This window comes from Mobula hypostoma, chromosome 7, assembly GCF_963921235.1.
Source record: "Mobula hypostoma chromosome 7, sMobHyp1.1, whole genome shotgun sequence".
NCBI lineage: Eukaryota > Metazoa > Chordata > Chondrichthyes > Myliobatiformes > Myliobatidae > Mobula > Mobula hypostoma.
This window is the reverse complement of record NC_086103.1, coordinates 22871144-22892707: the sequence shown is the minus strand read 5'-3', so window position 1 is coordinate 22892707 and position 21564 is coordinate 22871144. Positions and strand designations below refer to the sequence as shown.

General features: G+C 42.2%; 2 pseudogenes; both read left to right on the top strand.

Moving 5' to 3' along the window:
* The first annotated feature begins 18159 nt into the window (after window positions 1–18159).
* On the top strand, window positions 18160–18880 carry LOC134349888 (eukaryotic translation initiation factor 4E transporter-like; annotated as a pseudogene).
* Window positions 18881–20218: 1338 nt separating this feature from the next.
* Window positions 20219–20983, top strand: LOC134349887 (eukaryotic translation initiation factor 4E transporter-like; annotated as a pseudogene).
* Window positions 20984–21564: the final 581 nt, after the last annotated feature.

The window sequence follows — 21564 nt, the reverse complement described above, 5'->3', positions numbered from 1 at the left end:
ACCCACAAAGACTCCGTCGACAATCCCTCCATGTCTTCCTCCTTTCCTGCAGCCACGACACTATCTCTGATCGGCAGTGCCACGTCCCCACCTCTTTTGCCTCCCTCCCTGTCCTTTCTGAAACATCTAAAGTCCGGCACTTGAAGTAACCATTCCTGCCCCTGAGCCATCCAAGTCTCTGTAATGGCCACAACATCATAGCTCCAAGTACTGATCCACGCTCAAAGCTCATCTGCTTTGTTCATAATACTTTTTGCATTAAAATAGACACATCTCAAGCCATCCTTCTGAGTGCATCCCTTCTCTATCACCTGCCTATCCTCCCTCTCGCACTGTCTCCAAGCTTTCTCTATTTGTGAGCCAACTGCCTCTTCATCCGTCTCTTCAGTTCAGTTCCCGCCCCCCAGCAATTCTAGTTCAAATTCTCCCCAATAGCCTTAGCAAACATTCCCGCCAGGATATTTGTCCCCCTGGGATTCAAGTGCAACCCGTCCTTTTTGTACAGGGCACACCTCCCCCAAAAGAGGTCCCATTGATCCAGAAATCTGAATCCCTGCCCCCTGCTCCAATCCCTCAGCCACGCATTTATCCTCCACCTCACTCTATTCCTATACTCATTGTCGCGGGGCGCAGGCAGTAATCCCGAGATTACTACCCTTGTGGCCCTGCTTCTCAGCTTCCTTCTTAACTCCCTGTAGTCTGCTTTCAGGACCTCCTCCCTTTTCTTACCCATGTCATTGGTACCAATATGTACCATGACCTCTGGCTGATGTGCAGTGTTTGGCTGACGGCAAACATAATGTTTTGTCTGATAGCCAGAAAGCTCAGTCTGGGTTTCGTCAGACCATAGAAGCTTCTTCCAGCTGACTTCAGAGTTTCCCACATGCCATCTCACAAACTCTAGCCAAGATTTCATGTGAGTTTTTCTCAACAGTTGCTTTCTCTTTGTCACTTTCCCAAAAAGCTGTGACTGATGAAGCACCCAGGCAACAGTTTGTTGTATGCGCAGTCTCTTCCATCTCAACCACTGAAGCCTTTAACACTTCCAAAGTTGTCATAGCTCTCTTGGTGGCCTCACTTCCTAGTCCCCTTCTTGCACGGTCACTCAGTTTTTGAGGATGGTCTGCTCTCGGCAGATTTACAGCTGTGTCATATTCTTTTCATTTCTTGATGATTAACTTAACTGTTCTCCGAGGGATATTCAGTGACTTGGAAATTTTCTTATATCCATCTCCTGACCTGTGCTTTTCAATATTCTTTTTGCGTAATTGCTTGGGGTGTTCTTTGTCTTCATAGTGTAGTTTTTGCCAGGATACTGACTCACCAGCAGATGGACCTTCCAGATACAGGTGTAGTTTTACTACAGTCAACTGTAACACCTTGACTGCACACGGTGATCTTCATTTAACTAATTATATGACTTCCTAAACCAATTGGCTGTACCAATTGGATGATTTGGTGTGTCATTTTAAAGGGGGTGAATACTTATGCTATCAATTATTTTGTGTTTTATATTTGTAACTAATTTAGATCACTTTGTAGAGATCTGTTTTCAATCTGACACAAAAGAGTTTTCCTGTTGATCAGTATCAAAAAAAGTCAAATTAAATCCACTGTGATTCAATGTTGTAAAACAATAAAACATGAAAAATTCCAAGCATGGTGAATACTTTTTACAGGCTCTGTAAATGCCAGCATGTATTTATAAAGCAAACAGCTTTATAAAAAGTGTTTTAATGTTGACTGAGGTCATAGATGGAGTGGAGTGGATGGGGTGGGGACTAACTAGTGGCCGATCGGATTAACTGTCTGAGTAAAAATAAACTTGTAAAATGTTGTGAAATATTTGTTTACTATCCCTCTCATGCATTCCAGAAGGGAGGCTTTGGAAAAGAATGATTTTAATGGACAATTTGACAATGAAGATCACATTAAGAGCGTGATAATCTTATTTTTATGTGCTGTAGGTGTTCATTAACTGGCGCTTGTGTTGTGTAGTGTAAATGTTACATGTCATTTATCAGCTTAAATTTAAGCATTACCCATGCTGTAATCTGAAGAGTTATGAACGGAAATGACCATTGCCTTTACAAGTTCTGTATGCCTCAGTAACAACATTTGCCTATAAAGCTAGCATAGCACTCTTCTTACTTTTGAACTAAAAGAAATACATTGGATAATGTGCTGGTAAGGTATTCAAAGTAATAAATTTAAATGGGGAATATGGAAAAATTAAGGCAGGATCTTTCAAGATTACTTGGCTCTGGCAGAAGTTTTGGGACGGTCTTTTGTCTCAGCTGATATTAGAACTGAATGTACAAGAGCTTATTCTTAGTTGGGCAATAAAGAGCAGGTTACAAAGGCCTGTGCATGGTTTCATTTTTCATGATAAAGATGGATTTGTCTGACACACAAGACTGGATATTCATGCTAGACTTCTTTAAATCATTAATCTTCCTTTGAGGCGGTTACTGTAATGTCAAATTTTGGCTGCACTTTTCTTGGTGTTATGTAATTTGCTCAAAATGTCTGGACAGAAATAATAAGACATGAGTGATCTGTCCCTAATTATCCTCCAGGCTTCTTTCAGCATCCCAGTTTAATCTCAGATAAGGAAATGAACAATACACAGAAAATGCTGAAAATGCTGGACGAACTCAGCAAGTCAGGCAGCATCTATGGAGTGGAGTAAACAGTCAACATTTCTGCTGAGACCTGTTGCCAGTCCTGCAGCTCTTTGTGAGTCACTAACAAGGGAAAATCAGCAGATGCTGGGAATCCAAAGCAGTACACACAAAATGCTGGAGCAACTCAGCAGGTCAGGCAGCATCTATGGAAATGAGTCAATAGTCGACGTTTCGGGCCGAGACCTTTCGTCAGGATCTGACGAAGGGTCTTGGCCTGAAACATCAACTGGTTACTCTTTTCCATAGATGTTGCCTCATGAGTTGCTCCAGCATTTTGTGTGTGCTGCTCTGTATTTTGTGAATGTTGCTCAAAATATATCATCTGCAGAATCCCTTGTGTTTCAGGTAAGGAACTGATCCCTGGTTTTATCTGTACAATCTATTTGTATGAAGATTCACATGCATGAGCTCACGCACAACTTTATTTTTCACACGTAAGTTTGTCACAAGGCCAAGACTGAACCATAACATCAGCATGTCCAGTGCTGGTGGAATGAGGGCTGTCTACCGATACTAGAAGTGTTATTTATTTAATAATACAGTGCAGAGTAGGCCCTTCCTGCTCTTCGAGACACACTATCCAAAACAACCCCCGACCAACCCGACTATCCCAAACCATAGTGAGAGGAACAGACAGGAGGTTCTGTCAGCCTGATAGAGATACCCACATGGTGTGTTGCCTCCCAGGTGCCAGGGTACGGGATGTCTCAGTTCGGGTGCAGGGTATTCTGAAGGGAGAGGGTGAACAGCCAGAAGTCTTGGTACACGTTGGTACCAATGACATAGGTAGAAAAATGGAGGAGGTCCTGAAGAGAGAATTCAGGGAGTTGGGTAGGAAGCTGAAAAGCAGGACCTCCAGGGTGGTAATCTCAAGTTTGCTGCCTGTGCCACGTGCTAACGAGCGCAAGAACAGCATGATTAGGCATATTAATGCATGGCTGAGAGACTGGTGTAGAGGACAGGGCTTCGGGTTCCTGGATCATTGGGGCATCTTCTGGGGGAGGTACAACCTGTACAAAAAGGACGGGTTGCACCTGAACCCAAAGGGGTCCAATATTCTAGCAGGCAGGTTTAATAGAGCTGCTCAGGAGAGTTTAAACTAATTTGGCAGGGGGATGGGAACCAGAGTGATAGGGCTGAGGAAGGGGAAAACAGAAATAAATCAAAGATAGCGTGCAACAGAGATGACAGAAAGGACGGGCAGGAGATGAGGCATAATCAAAGCCAGTGGCATGAGTTACAGGGCATTAGAGGCAGGGTGCAGTTAAAACAGAAAGCAGCAAATATTGGACTGAAAGTGTTGTATTTGAATGCACGCAGCATAAAAAATAAAATGGACAATCTTGAAATTCATCTACAGATTGGCATGTATGACTTTGTGGCCATCTCTGAAACTTGCCTAAAGAATGGCTGCCATTGGGAGTTGAATGTCCAAGGATATATGGTGTATCAGAAAGATAGGTTCACTGGCAGAGGAGGTGGTGTAGCCCTGTGTATAAGGAATAATATTAAATCATTAGAAAGGGATGACATAGGATCGGAAAATGGAGAGTCTCTATAGTTTGAGTTAAGAAATGGCAAGGTTAAACTGACAGTTGTATACAGGCCTCCAAACAGCAGTCAGGATGTGGATTACAAATTACAACAGGAGATAGAAAAGGCTTGTCAGAAAGGCAATATCATGATAATCGTTGGGGATTTTAACATGAAGCGGATTGGGAAAACTAGGCCAATACTGGACCTCAAGAGAGAGTATTTGTAGAATGTCTAAGGGATGGCTTTTTAGAACAGCTTGTTGTTGACCCCACTAGAGGATTGGCTGTGCTGGATTAGATGTTGTGCAATGATCTGGAGGTGATAAGAGAGTTTAAGGTTAAGACACCCTTAGGGAACAGTGATCACAATATGATCGAGTTCACTTTGAAATTTGAGAAGGAGAAACTAAATTCCAATGTATCAGTATTTCAGTGGAATAAAGGAAATTACAATGGCATGAGAGGGGAATTGGCCAAAGTTGACTGGAAAGGATCACTAGCAGGAAGGACAGCAGAGCAGCAATGGCTGGAGTTTCTGCGAAAAATGAGGGAAATGCAAGACAGATATATTCCAAATAAGAAGAAATTTTCAAATGGAAGAAGGACACTACCGTGGCTGACAAGTGAAGTCAGAGCCAAAGTGAAAGCAGAAGAGAGGGCATACAAGGAAGCCAAAGTTAGTGGGAAGATAGAGGATTGGGAAGCTTTCAAAAACTTGCAGAAGGAAACTAAGAAGGTCATTAGGAAGGAAAAGATGAATTATAAAAAGAAGCTGGTGACTAATATCAAAGAAGATACTAAAAGCTTTTTTAAGTATATAAAGGGTAAAAGAGAGTTGAGGGCAGATATAGGAACAATAGAAAAATGACACTGGAGATATTGTAGTGAGAGATGCAGAGATGGCAGAGGAACTGAATGTGTATTTTGCATCAGTCTTCACAGTGGAAGACATCTGCAGTAGACTGGATATTCGAGAGTGCCAGGGAAGTGCATTATGTGCAGTGAAAATTACAACTGGGAAGTTGCTCAGGAAAATGGTCTGAGTGTGGATAAATCTCCTGGACCTGATAGAATGCAACCTCGGGTTCTGAAGGAAGAGTAAGTAGCTGGAGAGACTGTGGAGTCATTAACAATGATCTTTCAAGAGTCCATAGATTCTAGCATTGTACTGGGTGACTGGAAAATTGGATGACTAGAAAAATGCAAATATAACTCTGCTATTTAAGAAGTTGGGGAGGCAGCTGAAAGGAAACTATAGATCTGTTAGACTGACATCAGTGTTTGGGAAGTTGTTGGAATTGCTTGCTAGAGATGAGATTACAGAATACCTGGAGGCACATGACAAAATAAGCCAAAGCCAGCATGGTTTCCTGAAAGGAAAATCATGCCTGACTAACCTACTGCAATTTTTTGAGGAAGCAGGGTAGACAAAGGAGATGCAGTAAGTGTGGTGTACGTGGATTTTCAGAAGGCCTTTGGCAAGGTGCCACGTGTAAGGCTGCTTAGCAAAATAAGAGCCCATGGAATTACGGGGAAGTTACTAGCATGGGTTGAGCACTGGCTGATCAGCAGAAAACAGAGATTGGGAATAAAGGGACCTTATCCTGGATGGCTGCCGGTTAGCAGTGGAGTTCCACAGGGGTCGGTTTTGGGACCGCTGCCTTTTACAATGTATGTCAATGATTTAGACTATGGGATTAATGGATTTGTGGCTAAATTTGCCAATGATACAAAGATAAGTGGAGGAGCAGGTAGTGTTAAGGAAATGGACAGCCTGCAGAGAGACTTAGATTACGGGAATGGGCAAAGAAGTGGCAAGTGATATAGAATGTTGGAAAGTGTATGATCAAGCACTTTGGTGGAAGAAATAAATGGGCAGACTATTATTTAGATCGGGGGAGATTTCAAAATGTGGAGATGCAAAGGGACTTGGGAGACCTTGTGCAGGATACCCTAAAGGTTAACCTCCAGACTGAGTTGGTGATGAAGAAGACGAATGCAATGTTGGCATTCATTTCTAGAGGTATAGAATATAAGGGCAGTGATATGATGTTGAGTCTCTATAAGGCACTCATGAGACCACAGTTGGAGTATTGTGTGCAGTTTTGGTCTCCTTATTTTAGGAAGGATATACTGACATTAGAGAGTGTTCAGAGAAGATTCACGAGAATGATTCCAGGAATGAAAGGGTTACCGTATGAGGAACGTCTGGCAGCTCTTGGGCTGTATTCCCTGGAATTCAGGAGAATGAGGGGGGATCGCATAGAAACATTCCGAATGTTAAAAGGCCTGAACAGATTAGATATGCCAAAGTTATTTCCCATGGCAAGGGAGTCTAGGACAAGAGGGCACGACTTCAGGATTGAAGGATGTCCATTTAGAACAGAGATGTGGAGAAATTACTTTAGTCAGATGGTGGTAAATCTGTGGAAATTGTTGCCATGAGCAGCTGTGGAGGTCAAGTCAGTGGGTGCATTTAAGGCAGAGATGGATAGGTTCTTGATTAGCCAGGGCGTCAAAGGGTATGGGGAGAAGGTAGGGGGGTGGGGATGACTGGAAGAATTGGATCAGCCCATGATTCAATGGCGGAGCAGACTCGATGGGCCAGATGGCCTACTTCTGCTCCTATATCTTATGGTCCTATGGTCTTAATCCTAATTGCGGGACAATTTACAATGATCAATTAACTTTCCTGGTACATCTTTGGACCGTGGGAGGAAATCGCAGCACTCGGAGAAGACCCACACATTTAGCAGGTAGAACATCGAGAGATTCCTTACAGAACGGTGACAGAATTGACTTCTGAACTCTGGAACACCACAAGCTTACCGCTTCGCTTCTGTGCTTCCTATTAGATGGGCCTTGTGCAGAATAACAACTTCTGAGTACTTCTTTTAGGGCCTAAGTTGCCAAAAAGAAACACATAATCTCTTTCAGGATTGATAAAGTGGATCTCAGGACCTCGGGATCTGTTGGCAAGCTGCAGTATGTTGGCACCAGAATATGTGGCAACACTTGCAGACTGCCCCCAGCACATCCTTAGGCTGTGTTGGTTGTTATCACAAACAAAGCATTTTGCTGTATGTTTTGATGTACATGTGATAAATTAATGAATCTGAATCTGGATCAGGTGTGTGTGGTTTCAGGGTACTTCATTACCAATGCCAGGAATGAAGCTGAGAAAGTGAGTTCAACAAGAGGTAAGAATGTGTCAATGATAGTTGGGCTCTGCATAAAACAGACGTGTTATGTCAGAAAGCAGATGTGTCATAAAACAGACGTGTCTGCCACAGTTTTATTCTCACAACATTAACCATCAGATTGTGGTCTGGAGTCTAATTACTTCAATGGCTTATATGTTGCTGTTGAGGTTAGGCTAGTTTACTCAATATTTATGGGATAGTATGTTTCTGCAATAATTGAATGGTGGTTTTACATTAGGAGATCAAAACTATTACTCTGGAGGATTTACAATGTTTTCAGAAATACCCTCAGTGGCCACTTTATTAAGGTCACTTTATTAGCCCTGCTGAAGAGTCTTGGCCTAAGATGTTGACTGTACTCTTTTCCATAGATGCTGAGCTCCTCCAGCATTTTGTGTTTGTTGCTTGGATTTCCAGCATCTACAGATTTTCCCTTGTTTATGATTGGACAACTTTATTCTGTTCAGTAGTCCTGCTTGTTAATGCAAATATTTAATCAGCCAATCATGTGACAGCAACTCAATGTCTAAAAGCATGCAGATCTGGTCCAGATGTTTAGTTGTTGCTCAGACCAAACACCAGAATAGGGAAGGAACTGGCTTTGACTGTGGAATGAATTTGGTGCCAGATGAAGTGGCTTGAGTATCTCAGAAAATCCCCTAGGATTTTCATGCACAACAGTCTCTAGAGTTTATAGAAAATGGTGTGAAAATAAATACTGAGAGAGGTCGGAGGAGAATGGCCAGACAGGTTCAAGCTGACAGGAAGGTGAAAAGAAATCAAGTAACCAAGTGTTACAATAGTGATGTACAGAAGAGCATCTCTGAAATCACAACATGTTGGACCTTGAAGTGAATGGGCTACAACAGCAGAAGACCATAAACATACACTCAGTGGCCACATTATTAGGTCCAGGAGATACCTAATAAGGTGGTGACTGAGTGTAAAGCAAGGTCTGGAGCTTCATGTTTGGTAATGAATGAAATCCTGTTGTCTGTTAAGAGTGAAATATTTCACATTGCATGGATGTTGCTAATGGCTGTTTACTAGTTACTCATCATTATTGCAAGAGTCAAGACTCATCAATCAAAGAATCCACTCAAAATTCAAATGTACAATATTTATGTTTTTACCACGATGAAGCAGACATAAAAGACACACAATATTTATGAAAATTGAAAGGTAGCAGGTGGCTCTCTTGGGTCTAGTTAATAGGATACACACTCAATGGCAACTCTATTAGGTGTAATAAACCTGTGCACATTGTTTATTAATGCATATACCTAAACAGCCAATCGTGTGGCAGCAAGTCATTGCATGTAGAGGTTCAGTTGTTCTTCAGACCAAACACCAAAATGGGGAAGAAATGTGATCTAAATGACTTTGACTGTGGAATAAGACTTAAGACTTTTGCACACACTGTACATAGTTAATACTAATATATTGGATTTCCTTAACCAAAGGCAACTAGATGTCTCCCAGTTTTGTAAAAGGGTCTTTTAGCACCGTTGGCTGTACTCATATGCATTCATGTATGTCTGAATAACAATTCACATTGAACTTGAACTATTTCTGTTCCATCATGGTAGGCAAATATCATCAGAAAGATTGAAACCCTTCAAGAAGGCACTTTACCGTCAATTTCTCAAGCAAAGGGAGTGATAGGCAAAAGTTTCTGACTTCAGTGCCAGTGACCCCATATACCATAAATGAATACATAATTGAAAAAGAGAGGGTGAGAGAGAGAAAGAGGATGAGAAAGATGCAGACAGTACAGAATCAAATCATCTCACAGGCACCTTTACAAAAGGTTGATGTTTAATTCCTTGGGGACTTGAGATGGAATTTAGCATGTCATGAATCATTAAACCACATTCTATCAAAGCTCATGTAGCCAGTGGCAGTCGAATTTTCCATATGATTAACCAACTCATGTAATACCACAGATATAGTTACATTAATTGGGAAGATTATTGAATCGCTTTCAAGGGACCTTTCAGTATCTTCTGGACCGTTTTATTTTCATAAAGCATGGGATGATAGAAATGTATAGGACCATAATGATCATTAGTGTCCATCTAGAATAAGACCCACAAAACGCTGGAGAAACTCAGCAGATCAGGCATCAGCTATGGAGAGGAATAAACAGTCGATATTTCAGGCTGACAGCCAGCTGGTGGCGTAGTGGCATCAGCGCCGGACTTTGGAGCAAAGGATCCCGAGTTCGAATCCAGCCGGCTCTCTTGCACGCTTTCCATCCATGCTGGGTTGAGCGTCCAGCTAGCAACTACGCCTCATAAAAATAAGAAAGCCTGCTAAAAAAAAAGCCATCACGACAGCGTCCCGATGACTCCACTCACAGTTAAGGGCTTTCTTCTTCTTCTTCATTTCAGGCTGATACCCTTCATTAAAGTACTGGCCTGAAATGTCAGCTGTTTATTCCTCTCCATAGATGCTGCCTGAATTGCTCAGTTCCTCCTGCATTTTGTGTGCGTTGCTCTGAATTTCCAGCACCCGCAAAATCTCTTATGTTCAGAATCCATCCAGCTCTTTTAGTTTTTTAGTTAATATGGTGTTAACTATGCTTTATTTTTCTGTTGGAAAATGAGTTTACTGTTAAGAGTATGTAGTGTCATCATTCAGTAAATGGTTGTGCTTGGTTTAGTAGTGGCTATAATCAGAACATTTCAAAGGAGTTGAATTTTAAGAATGGAGTAGAAAGTACAGATGTTAAAGGTCGTGAGTTTAGTGTTTTGTAACCAAGGACATATTTCTCTTCTTCTTGCATATTTCCTTGGGATCGAGGATGACTTGCTACCAACTCAGCTTTTATGGGTTCCATGTTGACTACTGAGGCCAATGGAAGACTCTAACACAGATGGGGCTGGTAGGTCCAATGAAGCAGACAGTAGCTTGTGAGGTGGTGCATTTTGTTCTACCATTGACACATGAACTTTGTGGACTTGAGATTCTCAATACCATCCCAAATGCTCCTTGTCCACATTGAACAGGCATAGGCCAGAGATTCCCAGAATTAGTGGAGATATTGCATTTTTTCAAGGGGTCTTTGAGGACAGTCTTGAATCTTTTGCTCTGTTATTGTTGTCACCTGGTGCGGATATGGCCCAAGTACAGAGTGAGAGACACTGAAACGGGTCGATATTTCACAGACTTTAATACGAACAGTGTTACAGGGAAAAGAAAACAATAAACACTAAACTAAACAGGGCTGTTAGCTAAAACTCTCAAATGGTAAATGAAGCATGCACTGCACCTGAAAAGAACAACTAACAGTAAAAGGAATACGGCTAGTCGTCAGAGTCGGTTGGCTCGACAGTCCATTTTCTCTCAGGCAAGGCGGAATGGAGGCAGCGAAGAGTTACTGTGTCCTGTTCAAGTCTCGACAAAACTATGACGGAATGAATGGAGTTAAATACTATCACAATTAAATAATAATTAGCTGACATGTAAATATTCATGAGCGCAAATATTCATGCCGTATCTACTGCACTGCCAAATCCGTAGTTGTGACAATTGTGATATTTCCAGAACTTAGAACGGATCGTATATTTTGGGAGAAATATTTTTACTCTGCAGTATGAGCTGTGACTCAGCTGGTGGCACTGCACCTGTGAGTGGGAAGGGTGAGGATTCAAGTTACACTTCATAAAATTGCAAATAAATATCTATCTGCCTGGGTGCTATACACCCAGTAATGTTTTTCTTTTAAATATAATCACTGCTATCTGGTAGGACCAGGGCAGCTTACCTGCCTAAGCAAATTCCACAAACAGTAATGATATGATATGTAGATCAACTGTTTTAGGAGTGCTGATTGAAGGATAAATATTGACTATTGCACCAGGAATAATGCATTGAATGTGTCTTTCAAAGCATTACTACAGGATCTGTCATGTCTAACTAAGTTCAAGCTTATTGTCATTCAGCTGTACACATGTATACTATCAAGCAAAGTAACATTACTCTGGACCAAGGTGCACATTTAACTCACACAAAACAGGTAAAGTAATATTACAAAAAAAATTAATAAATAATAAGCTATATTCCAGAAGATTGACATTTAGCATACGACACAAGTTAAAAAGTAGACAGTATAACTTTACGTACGCTTCATAAGTGACGAGACCTGGGTGGTGGCCGGGAGTTCAGTAGTCTTACAGCCTGGGGGAAGAAGCTGTTTCCCATCCTAGCAGTCCTTGTTCTAATATTATGATACATCTTCCCTGGTGGTAGGAGGTCAAAGAGATTGTGGGATGGATGGGTGGGATCCTTGACAATGCTAAGGGCCCTGTGTACACAGTATCCGGACGCGTGGGGGAGAAACCCCAATGATCCTCTTGGCAGTCCTCTCAACCCTTGATAGGGTCTTGCAGTCTGATGCCTTGCGATTCCCATACTTAGAAACGTTACTCAAGCACGGACTGACTGGAGGCTTTCTGTTATGACCCAGTTAAACAGAAAGGCATTGAGACCCAATAAGGACAGTTTACCCTCCAGCTTCTGAGGGATGATCATATCAAACTCAGAGCTGAAGTCAATAATAGGCATCCTAGCATATGAGGCACGATTTTACAGTTGGGACAGGATGGAGTGTAGTGAAGAGGCTAAGACATCATCAGCGGACCAGCTTGAGTGATAATTGAACTGGAAAGGGTCCAATGCAGCAGGAAGATGGGATTTAATGCTATCCATAAACAGACGCTCAAAGCACTTCACTATTGTTAAGGTCAATGTCACAGGGCCGTATTTGTTTAGGCAGGCTACCATCGACGTCTTGGGCACTGGGATGATGGTGGCTGCCTTGAAGCCTGTGGGGACAGTGGACTGTTTCAGAGAGATGCTAAAGATGTCCGTTAGAACCTCTGTTAACTGGGCTGCACAGTCTCTCAGCACCCGACCTGCTATGTTATCGGGTTCCGCAGCTTTACTTAGGTTGACCCTGGCTAGAGTCTTCCTCACATCAGCTGAGGCCGGACAGCGTGTCTGCTCCCCAGGGGTAAGTGGGGGGGAGAGGGGGATTCCTCAACAGCGTGTTGTTACGTGCATCAAACCGAGGGTAAAAAACATTCAGCCTACCAGGACGTGACGCACTACTGTTGTTGATATGCAGGCTGTACTTGTAGTTGTATGGTCTAAATGCCCTGCCACATGCACCCTGTGCCTCTGGTGTCACAGAAATGGCTGTAGATTCTTCATGCATAATCCAGTTTTACCTTCCTGATGGCGCTGGAAAGCACAGCTCTTGCTGGCCTCAGGGCCATCTGAAGGCAGCCTCCTGATCTCTCAGCAGTACCTGGACCTCTGCTGTCAACCATGGCTTCTGATTTGCCCTCACAGAGATGTGCTTCATAACAGTGATGCCTTCAATGCCAATCACAGATCCCGCATATTCATTGATGTTAGTGTGATCACAAGATCACAAGATCACAAGACAAAGGAGCAGAAGTAGGCCATTCAGTCCATCGAGTCTGCTCCACAACTCCGCCATGAGCTAAACTATTCACCCATCTAGTTCCAATTTCCGACTTTTTCCCCATATCCCCCGATACCCTGACTAATTAGATACCTGTCAATCTCCTCCTTAAACACCCTCAATGATCGGGCCTCCACAGCCATATGTGGCAACGAATTCCACAAATCCATGACCCCCTCTGGCTAAAAAAATTTCTCCTCATCTCTGTTTTAACTGGGTACCCTCTAATTCTAAGACTATGGCCTCTTGTCCTGGAGTCACCCACCAAGGGAAACAACCTTTCAACATCTACTCTGTCCAACCCTTTCAACATTCGAAACGTTTCTATGAGATCCCCTCTCATTCTTCTATACTCTAATGAATACAATCCAAGAGCCGACAGATGCTCCTCATATGTTAGCCCCTGCATTCCAGGAATCACCCTCGTAAATCTTCTCTGAACTCTCTCCAACATCAGTATATCCTTTCTAAGATAGGGGGCCCAAAACTGCACACAGTATTCCAAATGAGGTCTCACTAATGCCCCATAGAGCCTCATCAACACCTCCTTACTCTTATACACTATTCCTCTTGAAATGAATGCCAACATAGCATTCGCTTTCCTGACCGCCGATCCAACTTGGCGGTTAACCTTTAGGGTATCCTGCACGAGGACCCCCAAGTCCCTTTGCACTTCCGATTTTTCGGAAAATGGTCGTAGGTAACTGCCTTCCTGAACATGTTCTGGGCTGTCTTTTCAAAACAGTTTTGTAATGCTAAGGTTGTTGCTTCTGACCAAGTCTTTATCTCACTTTGAACTGGTTTAGCTCATTTAATCAGTGGTCTGTATGGAGGAATAGCATTATAAATAAGTGGTTAGAGTATCCAAAGTGGGGGGGGGGGTGGGATTCAGCCTTGGAAGTACCATGGATGTTGGTATAAACCAGGTCAAATGTGTTCTCACCTCTAGTAGCAAGGTCAACATAGTGATAGAATTTAGGCAGGACTGTTTTTAAGTTAGCATGGCAACAATTAAAAAGCTGTTGGGGTGTTTAGATTGGAGGTCACTGGTAGTGTCAGAAGAGTTCATGCATTGCTTTCCCAACGTTGGTACAGTGGGGATCACAGTGATAGTGAACTCCCCTGGTAAATAGAAGGGCCTGCACTTCACCATTAAAACTCTACCAAAGGTGAACAGTGAGTCATCACCAGTGAAGCGTTCACACACCAGTTCTTATTAAGAGGCTGGATGGGGCAAAAGTCCTGCTTCTGCTCCTGTGCCTTCTGGTCTTGTGTGGCTTCGGTGTGATTTTCATCTGAAAGACATTGATTCCAAGAGTACAGGGTTCCCTCAGTGTTTCATTGAAGCATCAGCAAAGGATTTGTTCTCAAACCCCTGGAGATACAGTACACAGAGTTTACAATAGATGCAAAGAACTAAGTCTGAATTCCATGCGATAAATATTAGGTGTTTTAGGAATCCAGTTTATTCAGTAAGTGAAATCAATCCTAAATTTAGAAATTTAGGACATCCTTCACTCTGTGTTTCAATGTACATGTGATAAACAAATGAATAAATAATCTGAATTGGACTCTTGGCAAGGATTCAGAACGTACCATTTAAAATTGACTTACTTTTTATCGAGTGTATTAACATTACAGCCTGCAGCAGATGCTGGAGATTGAATCAAGTCACACAAAACCATCTTGACATATGAATTGATGTCAATTCTTTCAAATCACTGCCTAATTAGATGGTCTGCGTTCATTTGTGAAAGAGATTTATTTATAAAACAGCAATTCATTGATTTTAATATTAAACAACTTACATCTAAGAGGTATGGTGCAGGCATATGAAGTGCCTTAACATAAAATGCTAAGACATAAGACAACAATCAGTATTTGTCTGGGTATTCTGAGAGCAGTAACAGGGTGTGTGCGTTTACCCTACAGAAATAGAGAATTCTGCTTCTTTTATTTTGATTTATACGCAATGAATAATTTTCAATATTTTTTAATCCATTAAAATATTAGGATATTTTCGAGATGATTCCAGATTGTTTAATGTCATTTGCAGAACACAAGTATGAAGGAGAATTAAGTCATTGTTGCTCTGGATCCAATGCAGCACAAAAAAAAAGACATGAGTAAAAGAACACAATCAGTAAAAAACACAATAAGTATAAATACATAAGATAGCTTATACACATAGATTGATTGTATGTCCATAAAGTGATGTTATGTACAGGAGTGTCTGTACATAAGGTGACTCAGAGAGGAAATGATAAAGTAGTGGTGGTATGGGTTGTCATGGGGTTGGTTAGTCTAGTACGGTCTAGGTACAGGTTGATGGAACTAGGCACAATAATAGTTCAGCACATACTAGATGGGCCAAAGGGCCAGTTTCTGCACTGTAGTGCTTTATAACTCAATGATTCAATGATGTACAATGAGTTTCATCATATTTGTTGTAGGCTGTGAATACAAATTAATGAAATGTGAGAACTAGCTGGTGATACCCTATACCTCCTTGGAGTAGAAAGACTCCAGATTCAAGACTGTTTAATGTAATTTCCCATACACAGATGTGAAGGGCAGTGAAATAATTGTTACTCTGGATCCGATGTTGCCTAGCATAAAACATAATAAGATAAGGGACAAAATAAATTTAAAAAACACAATAAATATAAATATATAAGATAGCTTATGTACATAGACTGATTGTATGTCCATAAGGTGATGCTAGGCAAAGGAGTGTCTGTACATAAGGTGACTCTGACAAGAAATGAGAACGTAGTGGTGGTGAAAGGTGTAGTGGAGTGGGTTGGTGGGTGGAGGTGCTGGTTAACCTTACTGCTCAGGGAAAGTAACTGTATTTGAGTCTGGTGTTCCTGGCATGGATGCTGAGTAGCCTCCTCCCTGACGCGAGTGGGACAAACAATCTAAGAGCTGGGTGGGTGGGATTCTTCATGACGCTGCTGGGTTTTTGCCAGCATTTTCCTGTATATATGTCCTTGATGGTGGGTAGGCTGATGCAGGTGATGCATTGGGTCGTTTAAATGCTTCATATCAGAAATGGTGACTAGATGAGTTGTTTTTTAAATTTATTCTTTATTTATTGAGGTATAGCGCAGAGTAGGCCTTCCAGCCCTTTGAGCCACGCTGCCCAGCAATCTCCCAATTTAACCCTAGCCTAACCATTAATAACCAATCAACCTACCAACCAGCATGATCTTGGAATATGGGAGGAAGCCACAGCACCCAGAGTGAACCCACGCAGTTATGGGGAGAGCATACAAACTCCTTACAGGCAGTGGCGGGAATTGAAAAGCATTGTGCTAACCTCTGCGCCACCATTCTGCCCTAATTGATTGATTTGCTAAAAATTCACAGTAAGCCGCTTCTTTGACTGCCATCATGAGGTAACATGACTATCACTTAAAACAGCACTGTAGTGGTTAGATTGTTGTTGTTGCTGTTCTTTCTCTGCCGTGTGGCACATCAGGTGGCAGCCTTGCCATTTCTTTAGCATTTGTGTCTGTTTCTCTTACGAGTTGCTAGCTCAACACTCAACCCAGCGTAGATGGAAAATACGTAAGGAGCCGGCCGGATTCAAACTTGAGACCACTCGCCTCAAAGTCCAGTGTGGATACAACTACACCACTGGCCGGCTAAGTGGTTAGATTGCTGACATGGTAAACTACAAATCTGGAAAGAACAATACTGGACTAAAATTTGTTCAAATCCTACCTTAGCACATGGAAACTCAATATTATATATTAATGTACTGTATATTTTGACTCACAGGCTACTGTGTATGTTACGTACTGAACATAATATGAGAGGACATTCTGGGTAGACGACTTACAAATAAGTAGCTGCATATTTTGTTCCTCACTTCTCTGTCTCTTGTGTGTGTTATTCATGGCCACCCAGCTTCCTAGTACCACAAAGATAACAATTGGCAACGAAGTGACAAGTCTTCATGCGATATTTATTCTTTTCTATGTTTCTATGTTTGTTCCCTTTGGCAAAAAAAATCTGGTGTACCACTGTGTAATGTGGGTGATAATTCAGATGATATTCATTTTCCAACTTTTCTGACTGTGATGGGTGCAAAAATGTTCCATTTATTACGCGGTCTAGTGCAACTTGCTAAGCCTGGCGATAAGCCTTATGAGGACATAGTTAAAGTCTTAAAGGACTACTATTCACCTAAATCTCTGATTATTGCTGAGAGGTTTCGATCTTATAAAAGGAATCAAAAGGAAGGTGAATCTATTTCACAGTTTGTGGTGGTGCTGAAGTAATTGTTTGAACACTGGGATTTTGGGCAGTTGCTGAATGGCACGTTACGTGATAGATTTTGTATGTGGTCTGTGTAGTGAGAAATTCAGAAACATTTGCTTACAGAAGATAGGCTAACATTACAGAAGGCAATTAAGGTTAGTACAGCTCTGGAGATGGCATCTAAAGAAGCACAGCTTCCCTAGTTCATCTAGTTTCTACTGACCTTAAGATTAAGACATCTATTAGCAATCAATGTTGATGTTGTGGCAAAACTGGGCAGTCAGCAAAAGGATTTAGATTGTCGAACTTGTGGCAAAAAGGGACATTTGAAATGCGCCTGTAAAAGAAATATGTCTTGGAAGAACAAAAAGAAACGTGAACAAGATGGAGCATACTGAAGATGGGCCGAGCGACTCTCACTCTTTGGTTGAAGAAGTAATGCATGCGTTATCTATCTCAGGACACAAAGATAGCTATTGGATAACCTCGCAGTTGGATGGGACCACAAGTGAGATTGCAGGAGCTACAGTATCACTGGTGTCAGAGACAGTTAACAAGGAGAAATCACAGCACCTCACCTCAGAAGGGGCAAAGTTGACTTTAAAGACTTACACTGGTGAGGTTGTCCCAGCGAGGGCAGCAGTACATGTTACAGTGGAGATTAATGAACAGAGAAGCAAACTTCCACTGTATATTGTTAAAGGTAGCTATCCAGCACTTCTGGGCCACTTGTGATTGGAGCAACTCAAGCTGAAATGGCATGACGTTCACTCGATTGGTGGGAGCACTGGTCTACAAGGGGTATTGAAGAAACACACAGAAGTGGTCAACAGAGAACTGGGCAGTGTGAAAGGAATCACTGTTAAGCCCCGGGTCTTAGTGGAGCAGAGGAGGTGACTGTTGAGCTTTGGTGGCAGCATGGATAAAGAAAGAACGGATTGAGGAAAAATATTAATTGCGTTACAATAAAAATGTGTGGAATGAAGAAAGCATATAGACATTCCAAGGAAAAGCTGCTAGAATTTAAAGAGTACCCATATGCAAATCAGAGACCAGCATGACCTTTGGAAAAATATGACAGTGGAGATATCTGGGACTTGAAAAGTGGCATGCATCCTTGTATCCCAATTCTGGCAGATGTTCGGCACTGGATGGAACTAAGAAGGACTATGCTTCAGATTTGGAGAAAGCAGTTTTCAAGTGAAAAACTGGAGATCCATGAGAGAGAATAAAAGAAGATCTTGATGTTGTAGTTAGTCCTCAGTGCCAAAGCTTTGGCTGTGGCTGTCATGTGACCAACACCTCCAGTAGTCAATGATCTGGAAGCTCAGTGGAAAATAATGAAAATGGAAATATTTGTGGTTTGGGTTACCAGCTGAGAATTGGAAGTCGGCGCATAATAACATCAAGAACCTTTGATCAGGATGGCAGAGACATTGACTTCCATGACAGAAATGCCTGAGAAGGAAGGAATGAGACTACAAGGAGAAGTGCTTTAGGAAAAATTTTGGTGATGACAAATGTGCTTTTGGTGAGCAGAGGCGATGTGATTCTTATACTGAAGAAGAACCAGAATGGTTTTCTGCTGGCCCCTCTACTCAATCAGAAACAATAGAGCTGACAAGCATTGGTGATAAAGTGCTACTGGAGGATCCAAGATTGGCAGAAGACTGGAGGCACATGACAAGATAGGCAGAACTCAGCATAGTTTCCATAAAGGAAAATCCTGCCTGACAAACCTATGGCAATTTTTTGAGGAAATTGCCAGTAGGCTAGACAAGGGAGATGCAGTGGATGTTGTGTATTTGGATTTTCAGAAGGCCTTTGACAAGGTGCCGCACATGAGGTTGCTAAACAAGATAAGAGCCCATGGAATTACGGGAAAGTTACATACGTGGATAGAGCGTTGGCTGATTGGCAGGAAACAGAGAGTGGGAATAAAGGGATCCTATTCTGGTTGGCTGCCGGTTACCAGTGGTGTTCCACAGGGGTCCATATTGGGGCCGCTTTTTTTCACATTATACATCAACAATTTGGATTATGGAATAGATGGCTTTGTGGCTAAGTTTGCTGACGATACGAAGATAGGTGGAGGGGCCGGTAGTGCTGAGGAAACAGAGTCTGCAGAGAGACTTGGATAGATTGGAAGAATGGGCAAAGAAGTGGCAAATGAAGTACAATGTTGGAAGGTGTATGGTTGTGCACTTTGGCAGAAGAAATAAACGGGCAGACTATTATTTAAAGGGGGAAAGAATTCAAACTTCTGAGATGCAATGGGACTTGGGAGTCCTCATACAGGATACCTTTAAGGTTAACCTCCAGGTGAGTCGTTGGTGAAGAAGGCGAATGCAATGTTGGCATTCATTTCTAGAGTATAGGAGCAGGGATGTGATGTTCAGGCTCTATAAGGCACTGGTGAGACCTCACTTGGAATACTGTGGGCAGTTTTGTTCTCCTTATTTAAGAATGGATGTGCTGACGTTGGAGAGGGTACAGAGAAGATTTACTAGAATGATTCCAGGAATGAGAGGGTTAACATATGAGGAACGTTTGTCCGCTCTTGGACTGTATTCCTTGGAGTTTAGAAGAATGAGGGAAGACCTCATTGAAACATTTTGAATGTTGGAAGGCATGGACAGAGTGGATGTGGCAAAGTTGATTCCCATGATGGGGGAGTCTAGTACGAGAGGGCATGACTTAAGGATTGAAAGGCGCCCATTCAGAACAGAGATGTGAAGAAATTTTTTTAGCCAGAGGGTGGTGAATCTGTGGAATTTGTTGCTGCAGGCGGCAGTGGAGGCCAAGTCATTGGGTGTATTTAAGGCAGAGATTGATAGGTATCTGAGTAGCCAGGGCATCAAAGGTTATGGTGAGAAGGCAGGGCAGTGGAATTAAATGGGAGAATGGATCAGCTCATGATAAAATGGTGGAGCAGACTCGATGGGTCAAATGGCTAACTTCTGCTCCTTTGTCTTATGGTCTTATGGTCTAAGTGATCAGAAACCCTTAAAGAATGTGTAAAATGCAATGATGTTTCCCAACTACTGTTTCTGCATCAGAACTGACCAAAAAGCTCTGCAGGAAGCAGTCCCATCTGACCCCTCGTTTGGGGACTTTGACTTCAATGAGTTCTTCAACATGGAGAAAAGTATACCTGGACTAGTATCGATGATTGAAGAGGTGCTTGGTGAAGGATCAGTGTTATCCAGCCAGGTTCAGTCAATGGTTCTCAAGTAACTTAAGCCGGCTAGGTAGTCACTACAGTAGCCAGTGGTCTACCCCACATGAAGAACATGAGTGAGTTGCTGCTCTGGAGCAGAAGATCCCAACTCCTGTCTTACACCTTCGAAACTACTTGGCTCCCATTCCATCACAAGAAGATATTAAGGAGATTAATGAAAGTGTTGATATTTTAGAAATAGTATGAAAAGCAAATGTAGGTGTGAAAGCACTGCTGTCCAGTCTCACTGCCAACAAGGAGAACCTAAAGGAAAGTTCACTGGCCGGAGTGGGTTTGTCTTTGAAGAGGCGGAAGCAGAAATGAAAGGTTTCAAAATGGAACCTGGGAGGAAGCTTGCCCCCATTCCCCCCCATTCACTGTGGAACATCTGGAACAGACTCTAACTGCGTCATCTGATCCTAAACAACGACAAAGAAAAGAACACAGATATAACTGCTTCCAATAAGCTAGCTAACAGTATGAAGGCAAGTGGAACTTCGCCTTTTCATCAAAACAACCTGAAATTCTACCGCCCCCCCTGTAATGCTGCCTTCATCCTTAGATATTCTAGGTGATCTGCTCGGCAGTCAGAATCATCACATGCTAGTTTTTAATCAGCAAGACAATTTGTCCCCCATCACCTGTGCATTCTGAGGTGCCCTCTACTGACAATGCAGTACCCAAGCCAAGGTTTATATATATATACCACCAAGAGATAAAATGTCTTTGGCATTATTCCCAGGCCACCAGTACCCTCACAGGAACAGGCAGCCTCCAGTCAGATTAGATCTCTAGTTTAGTGAATAACCCTCAACACATGAGGCAGAATAATCCCTAGGGCTATGTCTGGGAATAGAGGAAGCCTTTCCTCTTTCCCTGGTTAAAAAAAAAGGTTTGTTGTTGGTTGAATTGATGAATACGCCATTGAATGTTAATAGTTCAGCATCTGCTCTGGGAAGGGGGAGAAACCTTTGTAATTAGGGGATGAATATGTCATGTTTTTATGTATATTTTGACCCTTACAAGTTGCTGTCAGGCTTCCCTGTGTGTTCCGTACTGAACGTCATGGGAAGGGGCATTCTGGGTAAGTGACTTACAAGTAATATAAACCGCAGTGTGTTTGTTCCACACCTCTCTGTCTCTCGTGTGTGTTATT